Source organism: Psammomys obesus, unplaced genomic scaffold (genome assembly GCF_907164565.1).
Source record: "Psammomys obesus unplaced genomic scaffold, mPsaObe1.curated_primary_1811, whole genome shotgun sequence".
Classification (NCBI taxonomy): Eukaryota; Metazoa; Chordata; class Mammalia; order Rodentia; family Muridae; genus Psammomys; species Psammomys obesus.
In genome coordinates, this window is record NW_026594152.1 from 755,593 (window position 1) to 769,442 (window position 13,850).

Consider the following 13,850-nt stretch of genomic DNA (forward strand, 5'->3'; position numbering starts at 1 on the left):
ATACATTTTGGCAATCACCTTTTCATGGCAGCAAGGAAGAGTAACTAACTCTGTGATGGATGGATGAGTTCATGCACTCAGTTGTGCTGACGCTTTCTCAGCACAGATGCCTGTCATCACCATGTCACACAGCCTATGTACTCATGGCTTTACTTAATCATTGGGCCTCATTAATGCTATACAGACATGTTCAGGAACATCTTTTGGGTGTGTGCTCAGGAGCGATATGCTAGGACTTAAGGTAGCGCTAGTCCCAGTTTTCTGAAAAAGCGCCAGATTGGTTTCCAAAGTGGTTGTAGAAGTGTGCACTCCCATCAGCAATGGAGGAGGGTTACACTTTCCCCACATCCTTGCCAGCATGTGCTGTCACTTGAGTTTTTCATCTTACTAATTCTGAGAGGTGTAAGATGGAATCTCAGAGTCATTTCAATTTGCATTTCCCTGTGGGCATCTTAGGCTTCATGTGGACACACCAGTTAGGGGAGTGGGGGATATCTCTGAGCTGACTATGTTGCCTGCTTTTTGATCACTTCCCCCTGATGGAACTTCTCTACCAGGCCACAGGGGAGGAAGACAAAGTCAGTGAATAGATGAGCTGGAGTGTCTGGGGAGGAGGGGCACCCTAGGGGAAAGGAGATGGAGTAGGGAGGGTGGGGCTGAAAGAAGAGAAGGGAGGGGCATCTGACCAGAATGGAAACTGAATTAACTAATAAACATATTTTAAAAAGACAAGTTAAGGAATGGTGAGATCGAAAGCTTGCACTGTCTCCAGTACATAGTAGATCCAGCTTCCCTGGCTGCCTGTGAGGTCATTTACACACTATTTATAAATGCTTCCATTCCATCAGGTGACAAGTGACATAGACATGACCTGAAGTACATGAGGGAGTTGGGTTTGCACTTTCCTGATAGCTAAAGATGTTAATTTTTTTTTTCATGAAATTATTAGTCATTTTTGCTTTGGTTGAGTTCTTTATGTATTCTGGGTTCTGGCCCTCTGTCAGATGAATAGCTTGTAGATATCTCCCCATTCTATATTAAAACTAACAATCATTGAGAAAAAAATAAAATCCTGGAGAGGGTGAAAGGGAAACAGAGCTCCTACATCCTGCTTCTGAGAATGTAAATTGGTGCAGCCACCACAGAGATGCCTATGGAAGTTCCCCCTAAACAATTAACACTAGAACTGCCACTACATGGCCATCCTGGTCCTGGGCACACACTGGCAGCAAGCTAAGGAGGCACGGGTTATGGCTACCTGCTGATCAGTGATTATCACAGCGCTCCTCACAGCAGCCAGCTCATGAAGACAGCCTGAGTGTCCACCAGCGTGTGAACGGATGAACACAACGTGGGACAGTCAGGCGTGGTAACTCACACTGGTAACTGCAACCCTCAGGAGGCTGGAGCAGGAGGAGAGTCACAAGTTCAAGGCCACTTGGATTCCATAGTGAGTTCCAGGGTGTCCTGAGCTGTGGAGTGAGACCTTGTGTCAGAAACTAAAAGTAAGACAGCAGGAAGGAAGAAAATATGGAATAAATGGACAATGAAGTATTATTCAGTCATAGACAATGAAATCATTTATTTGAAGGAAAATGGGCAGAAGTAGAGATTATCTTGTAAGTGAAATAAGCCCAGGTCAGAAAACAAACCTCATGCTTTCTCTCATATGAGGAATCTAAAGAAGAAAATTTAAAAAACACAAATATTGAAAGGGGCTATTAGGGAAGCTAAAGAGGGCAGGGGAGAAAGTGCAAGAACATAATGGTGATGAACGTGATCAAAATATACTGTAGGCCAGGTGAAAATGTCACAAGAAAATCTACTATCTTACACAAACAATATACCCTAATAACATATATGAGAAATAAAGTAACTGAGGGAGAGTGCACAAGTTATACACAAACATTGTCATACAGTATGTGAGAGAATTGGGGTGCACATACTTTGGCATTTCCAGGGACTGCAGACCCTAACCATATACCGACATCATGTCTAGGTTGCCTGTAATTCCTAATACCGTGTAAATGCTGTGCACATAGTTCTCAAATGTATTGTTTATGAACAACTACAAAACATAGTCTGCACCAGTACTTACATATTTTTTCTGAACATTTTTGCCATGTACTTGGTTAACTCCACTGAGGCACAACTCCTAGGTAAGGTGAACTAGATACACCCTTTTACCAAATGCCTAATGTTGGCCTTTGGTTACCCATACAAAGAGGCAGACACAAAATTCGGCCAAAGATGCTTTAATGAAGTTCAGGAAACCGCTGAGGTGAATATGAACACCTTTATTTTTTTCTCTTAGAGTGCTAATGCAAATTCGGTGAAATACTTGGTATGTTCTTGAGCTTCACACAGCACGGTTTGCCGTTCCAGCAAAAGATGTAGAACATTTCCTTTTTAAAGCATCTGTCACGGCAGGAACCAAGAGAATTCCAGCATTTTTCACTGTCCCCTATTCCAGAGCAAGAACAAGGACACCTGCGTTAGTCCTGAGGTTCCAGTAGAGGCCAGAGGCCCAGGCGATAAAAGGGAGGCACTGGAAGGAGAGCTCACCTCTAGAGGTTTGGGGACCTCGTATCATGTCACATCCTTTAAGGACACTCAGTACCAATCCCAGCCCTTCATAAAGGCTTCCTCTTGGAAGTGCAGTGACTTACAAGACCTAACAAGCATGGTGGGTTATGAGGTTGACAAAATGAACCATCAGAACCTATATACCTGGATTGAACTATCTGGTAGACCTTGAGCTGGTGACTTCCTTCCTAAGAATCTGTTTGCTCTCTTCTACAGACGTAGATGTCTCAGAGAGCTGTGGGAATGAATGGCACAGACAGTGTAGCTCAGTTAGCGCTTGCATGCCTGAAACCCTGGGTGCCAGTCCTAGCATAGCATAGAGTGGGCAAGGTGGCCCATATATATAATCTTAGCACTCAAGAGATAGAGGGAGGAAGATCAAGAGTTCAAGGGCATTTTCAGCAATACATGATGAGTTCTACCAAGAACAGCTTCAGCTACATGAGACCCTGTCTCAAACAAAATAAGAGTAAAATGTGAATAAAGTTAATTATTAATTAATTTGCACAAAATACTACTATTAAATAAACCTGGGCATGAAATGTCACAAACTTAGCAGGGATTGAGCAGTTTAAATTATTTTGGGGCGGGGGGGGCACGGATGCTGAACCAAAAAAACAGATTTCAAATAACGAAGCCTAATAACTTAAGAGAAATACAAAGTAGAAAGCATATTTAAAGAAAGAAGAAAATACAACTGACAAAATGCACACAATTAATAACCATAGGGAGACTGACCCAAGTACTATGTCTACAATAGAACCCATCTACTCAGGGACAGCACAGGAGAGGAATGGAAGGACAGTAGGAGACAGAGGACCAGGACACCAGATGCTAAGTACTGTCTTCTAGATGTGACTGGGATGCTATGCCCATGACACCCTAACACTGTGGCTACAGACTAAATGACAAGTTAAAATCAGGCCATCAAACTCCACAAGGAGAGCAACAGAACCAAAAAATCTGGGCACAAGGGTCTTTTCTGAGACTGACACTCCAACCAAGGACCATGCATGGAGATAACCTAGAACCCCTGCACAGACATAGCCCATAACAGTTCAGTGTCCAAGTGGGTTCCATAGCAATGGGAACAGGAACTGTCTCTGACATGAACTGATTGGCCTGCTCTTTTATCACCTCCCGCTGAGGAGGGAGCAGCCTTACCAGGCCACAGAGGAAGACAATACAGCCACTCCTGATGAGACCTGATAAACTAGGATCAGAAGGAAGCAGAGGAAGACCTCTCCTATTACTGAACTTGGGGAGGGGCATTCGTAGAGAAGGAGGAGGTAGGGTGGGGCTGGGAGGGGAGGAGGGAGGTGTTCATGGGGGGGGGATACAAAGTGAGTAAAGTGTAATTAATAAAAAATTATTAAAAAATCAGGCCATCAGAGCTCAATGACAGAGTATCTGTTCATCATGAATCACAAAAACACAGACATAAAACAAATGCATAAAAGATTCAGTGGCTACAAATCCAGACATAAGAGCCACACAGCACAAGATAAAGATGGGAGCATACTGAGAACATGTTCCATGGCTTGAGACCAAGTTACTGCAGAGGTATTTAGCGAGCAACAATGAAAGGAGAATGAGGGGTCTATCCAAACATTCATAGCAGGCCTGGTGTGTGACTTAGTGGCAGAGCATTTCTCGAACATCTATGAAAACCATGGCAAAAAGAGAAAGAAAAAAGGGAATACAGAAGCAGGTTGTGAATTTAAATAAAAAGTACCAGTAGGAATTCATGGGTGCTTATTTTTAAAAAGGTCCCCCCCCCCCCAGCTCTGGTGACTCTAAAGCTTAGAAACCTTTGCCAGCCAATAAGAATTAAAAAGCCTAATTGTGGAGCCCATTTTTGGTCAAGAAACTACTAAAAAAGCCTGAAGCATCCTATCACACAAGAGACTGAGGAAGCTACTAAAGACAAGAAACACAATATTACAAAGATCAACACCTCAGATCTAAGGCTCTCGCTCTCCCTTGACTAGGAGTTTGTCCTGCAAGAGGGATGACGGTAGCAATAAATTCAAAGTGTGGCTTAGAATAATTAGTTTAAAACCTGTGAGTTCAAAACCAGCCTCGTTTACAAAGTGAGTTCTAGGACAGCCAGGGCTATTACACAGAAAAACCTTGTCTCAAAAATAAGAGAAAAAAACAAACATTAACTCATTAGTCTAAAATGAATCATATTTAACTGAGTAAATGCTGTATCCACTGTCTCCTGGATCCAGCTGTTATTGAGGGAAGAAGAAAGGGGAGGATGAAGGTAGAAACCCTGGAGGCCTAACTCTTTCTCCAAGCCAGAACTGTATCTCAGATCATAACAGGCTGATGCAATTGGCTACAGATTTATATGCAATCCCTGCAGCTCCAACTCCCAACTTTCCTACCAAGAGAATAGTAGGTTCTGCTACTTTCTGACAAATTACAGGAAACAAAGAAGCTGCCTTGATTGTACACCAAAATTTCAGTGTTCCTAGTCTTGACATTTCTACCTAATTTTTATGTTAAATAAGAATTACAAATTAGGTAACTGAAACACAGAGAAATGAGTTGCCGGGCAGTTGCCGGGCAGGTTTTATCCCAAGATCTGAGGTTCTTCCCACAGCCCCAGACAAACAGCCTCAACCCATCCCACCATCCACCCAGACCCACTCTCCAACTCTGTCCCTCCTCTGAAGGGGTCTAGGTTACCTGGAATGACCTGGGATTGAAGCAGCAGCAGAGCCATGGCCAACACCACGGTCTTCATGGCTTCAGGAAATCCAGGGTGTTGACCTGTGTCTAGAAAAACACAAGGGTGAGAGCTCTGGATGCCTGCTGCCTGTAATCAGCTGGGACACGTGTTCTCAGAGGTCCACTGGTACACTCTGCCTCCCCAGCCCTAGGCCTCCACACCCACAGCACTGACCACACACTTCTAAGCTAACACTCCCTTATCCACTCAAGGACCAGCAAGACTAACTCCTTCAATGGCCAGACTATACCACTGTAAAATATGTCAGTCTTTATCAAAAGCCAACACAGAATACTCTTCCCTGGAGGTAAAGGAGCTTATGAGTCCACACTTGTAAGTTAGAAACTGTTCACAGTTGGTGGCTGCCAGGAGATGGATAATCAGTTTTCTTTTAAAAGTGTGCGGCCCCTAGTCGATTGTCTATGCTCCGCTGAACAGCCCAAATCCTTGAGTTTATAGGCAGCACAAATTGGACTAGTTGGGATATTTTTTAAAGGGTGGGGCTGGAGAGACAGCACAGGGGTTAAAGTCACAGATTGCTCTTTTGAAGGAACCAGCAATCCACATGACAGCTCACAACTGTCAGCAATTTCAGTTCCAGAAGATCCACACCTTCTTTTGTCCTCTATGACGCAGGTGTTCAGACAGACAGACAGATGTTCAGACAAAACACCCAAAACCCGTCCCCACACGTAATAATAAAATATTTTTTAAAGCAAGGCAGACATGAAGTTGGAAGGAAGGTGGGGAGGTGGAGATGGAGCTGAGAGAAGTCAGGGGAAGGAGTAGGGGTGGATATGCTCAAAATAGATTGTGTGTAGATATACAATTTCAAAGAATTCATGAAAATATTCTATGTCAAGTGTTAATACATATAAAGATCCTCAACACTGCATGACTCTTACCATGATCTACAAAGTCCTGCACTGACAGCTCATCCAGTGAAGCACTTGCCACACAAACGTGAGGTTCCAAGTATGATCCACAGAATCTATATAAAAGAGGCAGAAGCAGGTGGACCTCTTTGAGTTTGTGTCTAATCTGTTCTACATACAGAGTTCTAGGAAAGCCAAGGCTACATAGTGACACAGCTGTCTCAAACAAACAAACAAACAAACAAACAAACAAACCTTAGAGGTATGCTGGGAAAATGGAGACAGACACTCTGGAACCCTAGGGCTCATTGGCCAGCCAGCCTAGCTTAATCAGCTTGTCCCAGGACAGTGAGAGACGATGTCTCAAAACACAAGCTGATGGATCTTGAGAAATGACTCTCAAGCTTGACCTCAGGCCTCCAAATTTCAATTGCACATATCCAAACACAGCTGTCATGATTCTAAGATAGTTTAGATGAGCTACATAAAAAATCTTTTTAAAAGAAAGGTTAGCTGGGTATAGTTGCACAGGCGTTTAATCCCCAAATTTGAGAGGCAGAGGCAGGTGGATCTACAGAGCAAGTTCCAAGACAGCCAAGACTTCACAGAGAAACCCTGTCTCAAACACACACACACACACACACACACACACACACACACACACAAATTAAACAAACAAGAGCAGTTTTATGTTTAATTATATGCATGTGCAATCCTGTGTGTAGGTATTTGCACATGAATGCAGTTGCCCTAAGAGGCATTAGATCCTCTGGAGCTGGAGTTACAGGCAGTTGTCAGGTGCCACATGGATGCTGGACACTGAACTCAGGTCCTCTGGAAGAGCAAGACACACTCTGAACAGCCATCGCTCCAGCCAGACAAGCGCCTTTCTCCAGTTTGGGAACTAAGGAAGAGAGGACACTGCCCACACGTTCAGCAGAGTGAGCTTCTCAAGATACTCTCTATCAAAGAAAAGCCCTCCCACTGCCTAATATGCTCTGTTTTAGAAAGCCTTTTGGCACTGAAGTCAAGAAAAGTAGAAATTAGTCAGCTCACTGTCCCAGCTGAGACCCCTGTTTGTGTGATCTTAGAGTGAATCCTATTCTCTTTAGGAACAGTCTCAGCAGTGAGCAGATTGGAGTCCACGGAGCAAAACACTCAGTCCAACCCACTGTGGTTCTCAGGTCACTCCAGATATACAGGAAATGAAAGGCTACAGAAGTCTGAGGTTTTGCCACCAACGTGGGCCCAACTACATGTACTCACCTCTAGAGTCAGCCCCAGGGCCATGACCCCTAATCTTTAATTCTGTACAGTTTCTTTACCTCAGCTGCCTCAGCAAGGTTACATGGAGATCCAGGTAAGGAGTCTAAGAAAGACACCCCAGCCTGGATATCTTTCTGGACAAACTACAGACTGTCCTTGATTCCACTGCTGATGACAGCGTTGGCTCTCTTCTTGGAGCTGGCTTCACAGAATCTTAGTGCTGGCCCCACTCAGCCTTAGGAAGACTGGTTACAAGGTGTGTGTGGCTAATCTTGACACACTTGTGAAGAGAGAACCTCAGCTAAGGATTGGCTCCATCAGACTGGCTGTTGGGCCTGTCTATTATCACATTGTTGATTGTTATTTAACACAGGAGATCTTCAGCCACTGTGGGCAATACCAACTTTAGCTGTAGATGTGAGCCAGTTAGGTAGAGAGAAAAAGAGATAGAGACAGAGGGACAGGGAGACAGAAAGACAGAGTAAGTAGAACATATTCCCCATGGTCTCTGCTTCAGTTCCTGTCTCCAGGTCGCTGCCTTGAATTCCTGCCATGTCTTTGATCAATGATGGGCTGGAATCTCAAACCCAAATAAACACTACCCAAGTTGCTCTTGGTCAGGGATTTCATCATAGCCAGAGAAAAGCTTAACAAGAACAAGGTGGTCTTGAGTGTTCTCTCCTCTAGACCCCAGAAGCAGCCCTAGCTCTTGTGTTCCCAAAAGAGAAGAACTCAGACAGGACACAGCAGTACAGAAAGCAGCCAGGGGTTTCCTCAACTCAGCCAGGTAAACCACGGTGCACACTTTACAGCAGGAGCCAGCTGAGCCAAGCAGAAATGGTGCTGATCCTGGCAGGCACCTGGCTTATGGCTCTCTTCTTTCTGTCACCCCCTCCCCTGTGCCTCATCCAGTGTATAAACTCCCAGAAACAGGCGAGATTTTCTTGTCACCCATTTTACCCACAAGTCAGTCTGTCTAGTATAAGCAAATATACATAACTCAAGAATATTTACAAGTGCTTAAGTGACCCCTAAAACTGCAAAGTTCACCTGGGGTAAGGGTGACTGAGGTCTGGGCATGCGCCCCTGGTGAGGTCATTTCTGGAGCTGGTTTGAATTGAACTAGACCTAGTCCACCACCATCGATTTTCTTCACAATTTGTTTGAGCTGGCCCACCCAGAGAGACCACCACCTCTCTTTAAAATGTGTTGTGTTAGCCACCACTACCTGCCTTTTGGGTCCACCTGAGGTACTTGTGGTCATGACACTAATGCCCTGCCGAACCAAGACCCTTTCCTTCTGTGTCCCTGAAATAATTGGGAAGAAGTTGTAAGATTCTCAAACCTTCAAAGTCTTAGTCCTTCCTGTTGAGCAGACTTGACTGATATTTTTAAGTTCCTTTACAAGGTTTTCCTTTGTCTTTCAAACCCCTGAGAATTACAGAATATTCCATTCTAGCAAGCTCTGAGTGACACAATGGCTTCCAATGACCTTGGACAGTCAACTATGTCATGAGAAAAGGTAGGAGGGCAGAGCAGAGCTAGACAGCTTTATAAGTTAGTCCTGAGATTTTAGCTCAGGAAACAGATAGCTTCCCCCAGAGAAGTTGAGGAGATAGCAAGTGGCTACATTCTCCTGCAGGGCCAAGGGAAGGAGGGGAGAGATTGCAGCGATGCCTGCTGCACAGGAGACTCACTGCTGAGTGCAGGAGGGGCAGGCTGAGCCCACAGCTCTTAGCCTCTTTATTCTGTGCATGGATTCCCGAAAGAATGAGCTACCCCTGCCTGCAGCATGATTCCTCAGGAATGGGGGTGGATAAGAAACAAGAAATAGTCCTTTCTGTCCTCACAGCAATCATCCCCTTCAGCAAGAAATAAGGGAAAATTCTAAGACAGAGAACATGGGGTTTTGAAGGGCCACCTTCTGACATTTCCAATTTTTAAGCTGTCAAAGGATCTTGATTTCACAATAAACGATGTTGTTTTAAATTTCACTTTGAATCAGTTAAGCACATGGTTCCTTTAAATTTCTAAAACCCCCTTTTGTTTTTATGTATATTGGTGTGGTGCCAGAATGTATGTCTGTGCACCACATGAATGCAGTCTCCCAAAATGGGTGTCCAGGAGAGGGGTGTGCTCTTCTTTGCAGCCCAATTTACCCGGAAGTCAGTCTGCTATAGATATATTTATAAAATGCAAGAATATATAAGGGGTTTAAGCATCCCTAAGATTGCAGAGTTTACTAGGGTAAGGGCAACTGTACTATGGGGATGCTCCCCTGGTAAAGGGATCCCTGGAGCTGGTTTGAGCTGAACCAGACCATCTAGCACCATCTTTTATGCCTCTATTGGGGTGAGGGGTAAACCTGACCCAGCCAGCCAGACAATCAGTACCTATGGATCTTTGGTGTTTTTTTTTCCTTCTTGTTGTTTGCTTGTTTGTTTTTTGATGGGTCTGTTAGGCAGTTTCCTGGTGCTAACCTCCTCCTTAACACTGGTTGTTCAGAGCTTGCAAGGGGCTAATATCACACCTTAGCAGTCGATGACTCATGTGCCAATATTTATTCAAGATTGTTATGATGCAACCAATATGCTCTTTTCTAGCCATTTCTTCATCTGTAATTGGAGACAAAGGTCTCTGGGTTGACACCACCAACACATAGCTTTTCGGTTTTGTTGTCTTCAGTGGTATTCTTGGTGTTCATAGCATTCAGGTAAATGCAGAGAGAGTTTGATTCCCCAAATGTCTTATATAATTGCTGACCCAGATGGAAGAAAGTAGAAGATCGAAGTTTCTTTTCTCTTCTTTTCTTTTTTCTTTTCTTTTCTTTTCTTTTCTTTTCTTTTCTTTTCTTTTCGTCTTTCTGGGTCTGGGTTATCTCACTCAAAACTTTTATTTTTTTATTATTTTTTAATAAAATTTTTTATTTGTTACAGTTTATTCACTTTGTATGCCAGCTGTAGTCTCACCCTTGCCTCCTCCGTATCCCTCTCTCCCTCCCTCCCTCCCTCCCCCATCTTCTCCCATCTCTTTTCCCCAGTTCACTGATAGTGGAGGACCTCCTTCCTTCCATCTGACCCATCTCATCAGGACTGTCTTTCATAGTCTTACTCTGTAGCCTGGTCAGGCTGCTCCCACTTCCGGGGGAGGTGATCAAAGAGCCAGCCACTGAGTGCATGTCAGAGACAGCCCCTGCTCCACTTACTAGGGAGCCCTTTTAGAGACTGAGCTGTCACAGGCTACCTATGTGTAGGGGTTCTAGGTTATCTCCATGAATGGTCCTTGGTTGGAGTATCAGTCTCATAAAAGACCCCTAGGCCCAGATTTTTTGGTTCTGTTGTTCTTCTCGTGAAGCTGCAGAGCCTTCCAGGTCTTTTCTCTCTCTCCCTTCTTTCATAAGATTCCCTGCACTCTGCCCAAAGTTTGGCTATGAGTCTCAGCATCTGCTTTAATACCCTGCTGAAGAGTCTTTCAGAGGCCCTTTGTGGTAGGCTCCTGTCTTGTTCCTTATTTTCACCTTCATCTGATGTCTATCCCATTTGTCTTTCTGAATGAAGATTGAGCATCTTACCCAGGGTCTACCTTCTTGCTTAGCTTCTTTAGGTGTAAATATTTTAGTATGATTATCCTATATTATATGTCTAATATCCACTTTGAAGCAAGTATGTACCATGTATGTCTTTCTGCTTCTGGGATAGCAATCATTGTTTCTGAGTCATGGTGAGATGGAGGATTATGGCAAGGGACAATAGCAAAGCTGCTTACATTGTGATGGCCACAAAACACAAAGAAAGAGAACACCAAGCGAGCTGACTTTTCTCTTTGGCCCTTGCCCGATGGGATGGTGCTACCCATAGTCAGGGCAAGTCCATCTTCCATAATCCTCTCTGTGCATGGCCTCAACAGACACACTCAGAGGTGTGCTCCACTAGTCTCAGAGACACTTCCCAATCTAAGCAAGCTGACAGGGAATGTAACCATCACAGATGCAGCATGCATGGCCTTGTAATAACTTGAAATGGTGGTCTGTTTGATTGCTAGGGCTGCCATTCAACACCACAATGGAGCAGTAAAAACAGAGTTTTTTTTCTCCACTACAAGTTGAAAATCAAAATAAAGACAATGCTGGCTCCTCCAGAGACCCAGAGGTGTGTGTGCTGTGTGCTCTCTGTTGGTCCCTTGCTGCTGCTGGCCCTTGGCATGCTTACAAAGACACAGCTTCAACCTCTGCCTCCATCATCATACTTTTTTTAAAAATTTCTGTCCAAATTGCCTTCTCCTTGTAAGGACACCAGCCAAGCACATTTTTGTGATTTGGGTGTTGGCCAGCATCTTGCCAAAAGGACGCAGCAGCCTGCTGTTTATACTAAGAGTACTGCTCTCTCCCTATACAAGTGACTCTAGGTTGGGACTGGGGAGACAGCTTGGGGGTTACGAGCATGTGCTGATCTTGCAGAGGACTCAGGTTCAGTTCCCTGCACTCAGGTCAGCCAAATCACAACCTTCAGGAACTCCTGCTACAGGGGATCAAAGCCCTCACTGGCCTCATCGGGCACTGCCCTCATGTGCCCAAAGTCACACTCATACTCATACACATATGGACAAAGAAAATATTTTGAAATGTCTGGAATTATTGATAAAATAATAGTCTTGTTAATTTAATAGTAGAAAATGATACCACAATGATATCACCTTGTCATTTGAGTGTCTTTTCTTTGGTTCCTGATCAGAGTGGAAGTAGCCTTTCTGCCTGTCCATGAACAGGCCATGATATCTGAGGTGTGTCTGGAGGTGTTCACACAGCCTCTTCCTCTGTCCCCTCACCAGGTCCCTTTTCTCTTGTACCTGAGAGAACCCACCATACTGATATCTATTCTGGGATGGTATTTTAAAGGCGCAGTAGTACATGAATATGCATGGAGTGAGCCCAGCAGGGGAGTGTGGCTTTCCAGGTGCCACCATGTACTTTGGAGTTGATGGTTGAAAGGAAGCTTCATGGTCGAAGGGTTTCACAGCCTGGATGGCTGAGTACAAGAATATGTGAGTGAAAATGCCACCTCCCTGCCATGAGTGGGTGCGGAAATCTTTGGGTTACTGTATGCATTTGCATTCTGTGTCATGTTCACACCTACAGAACCTTATATAGATGGGTCAATGGACCATTGAAACCTAGAAAAAGTTCAATCTTGAAGCCCTGGGTTTAGCATAACAAAAAAGGGGGAGGAGGAGGAAAAGAAGGAGAGGTAGGAGGAGGACAAAGAATCTTCCAGTATTGCTTAGTAAAGAAGGAGAAGGAGGAAGAGGAGGAGGAAGAGAAAGAGGAGAAGAATAAAGAGGAGGAGGAGGAGGAGGAGGAGGAAGAGGAGGAGGGGGAGGAACAGCTTCCAATATCATATAAGAACTGAAGAGTTGCCTTAGCAGGCAGGCTGTTTGCTCTGGTTTACAAAGTGAGTCCAGAATAGCCAATACACAGAGAAATCTGTATAAAAAATACATACTGCTGTTAGAAGGGAACTGAATTCAATTCCCAGCACCCACGTGGAGGGTGGCAGCATAAGAATCATCCCAAATCCAGGAAATCTTCAGGCTCCAAGTGCATGCTCTCTCTCTCTCTCTCTCTCTCTCTCTCTCTCTCACACACACACACACACACACACACACTTACATATAATTAAAAATAAAAAAATATTTAAAAAATTTTTAATTTTAAAAAAATTTTAAAAAATTAAAAAAAATTTTCTTCACAGTTTATTCATTATATATCCTAATTGAAGCCCCCTCCCTCAACTTTCCCAGCCCCACCCCTCTCTCCCTCTTCCCCTCATCCCCTTCCCCTAGTCCATTGAAAGGGGGAATGCCATCTGCCCATAGCTTGTTAAATCTCATCAGGATTTCCTGGATCTCCATAGGAAGTAGTGTGAGGGCCACCTGTCCCACACATTCAAACATTCTGCTTTGTGATATTTTGAAGAATATCCAGGCAGGTAAGAGTCCCTGGCTAGAATGAAATTCTCTTTAGCTTCCTTCCTTCTATGGACTTGAGTGTCAGTTTGCAGCCACTGTTTTAAGTGTGAATGATCTCCGAGGACAGCAAACATCAGAAGAGGTAGCCATTGTGTGCTGTCCTTGTCACCAGTGAGAGGTGGTAAGGACAAGGTACAGTTTTCAGCTGTTCCTCACAGTACCCAATTTCATAACAGCTCTCCTCCCCCACTTCTGTCATTGCTGACCAAACTAACCCCAGGGACCAGGTTCAACACTAACCATTTCTCTGTGAATGCCACAAACACAGCAATAGTCCATCAGAGCCCATTGAAGTCCTGGGGTGCCTTCAGTTCCTGGCCATCACCCATGGAAATGAGCTAATATCCTCTGTTCCTCAC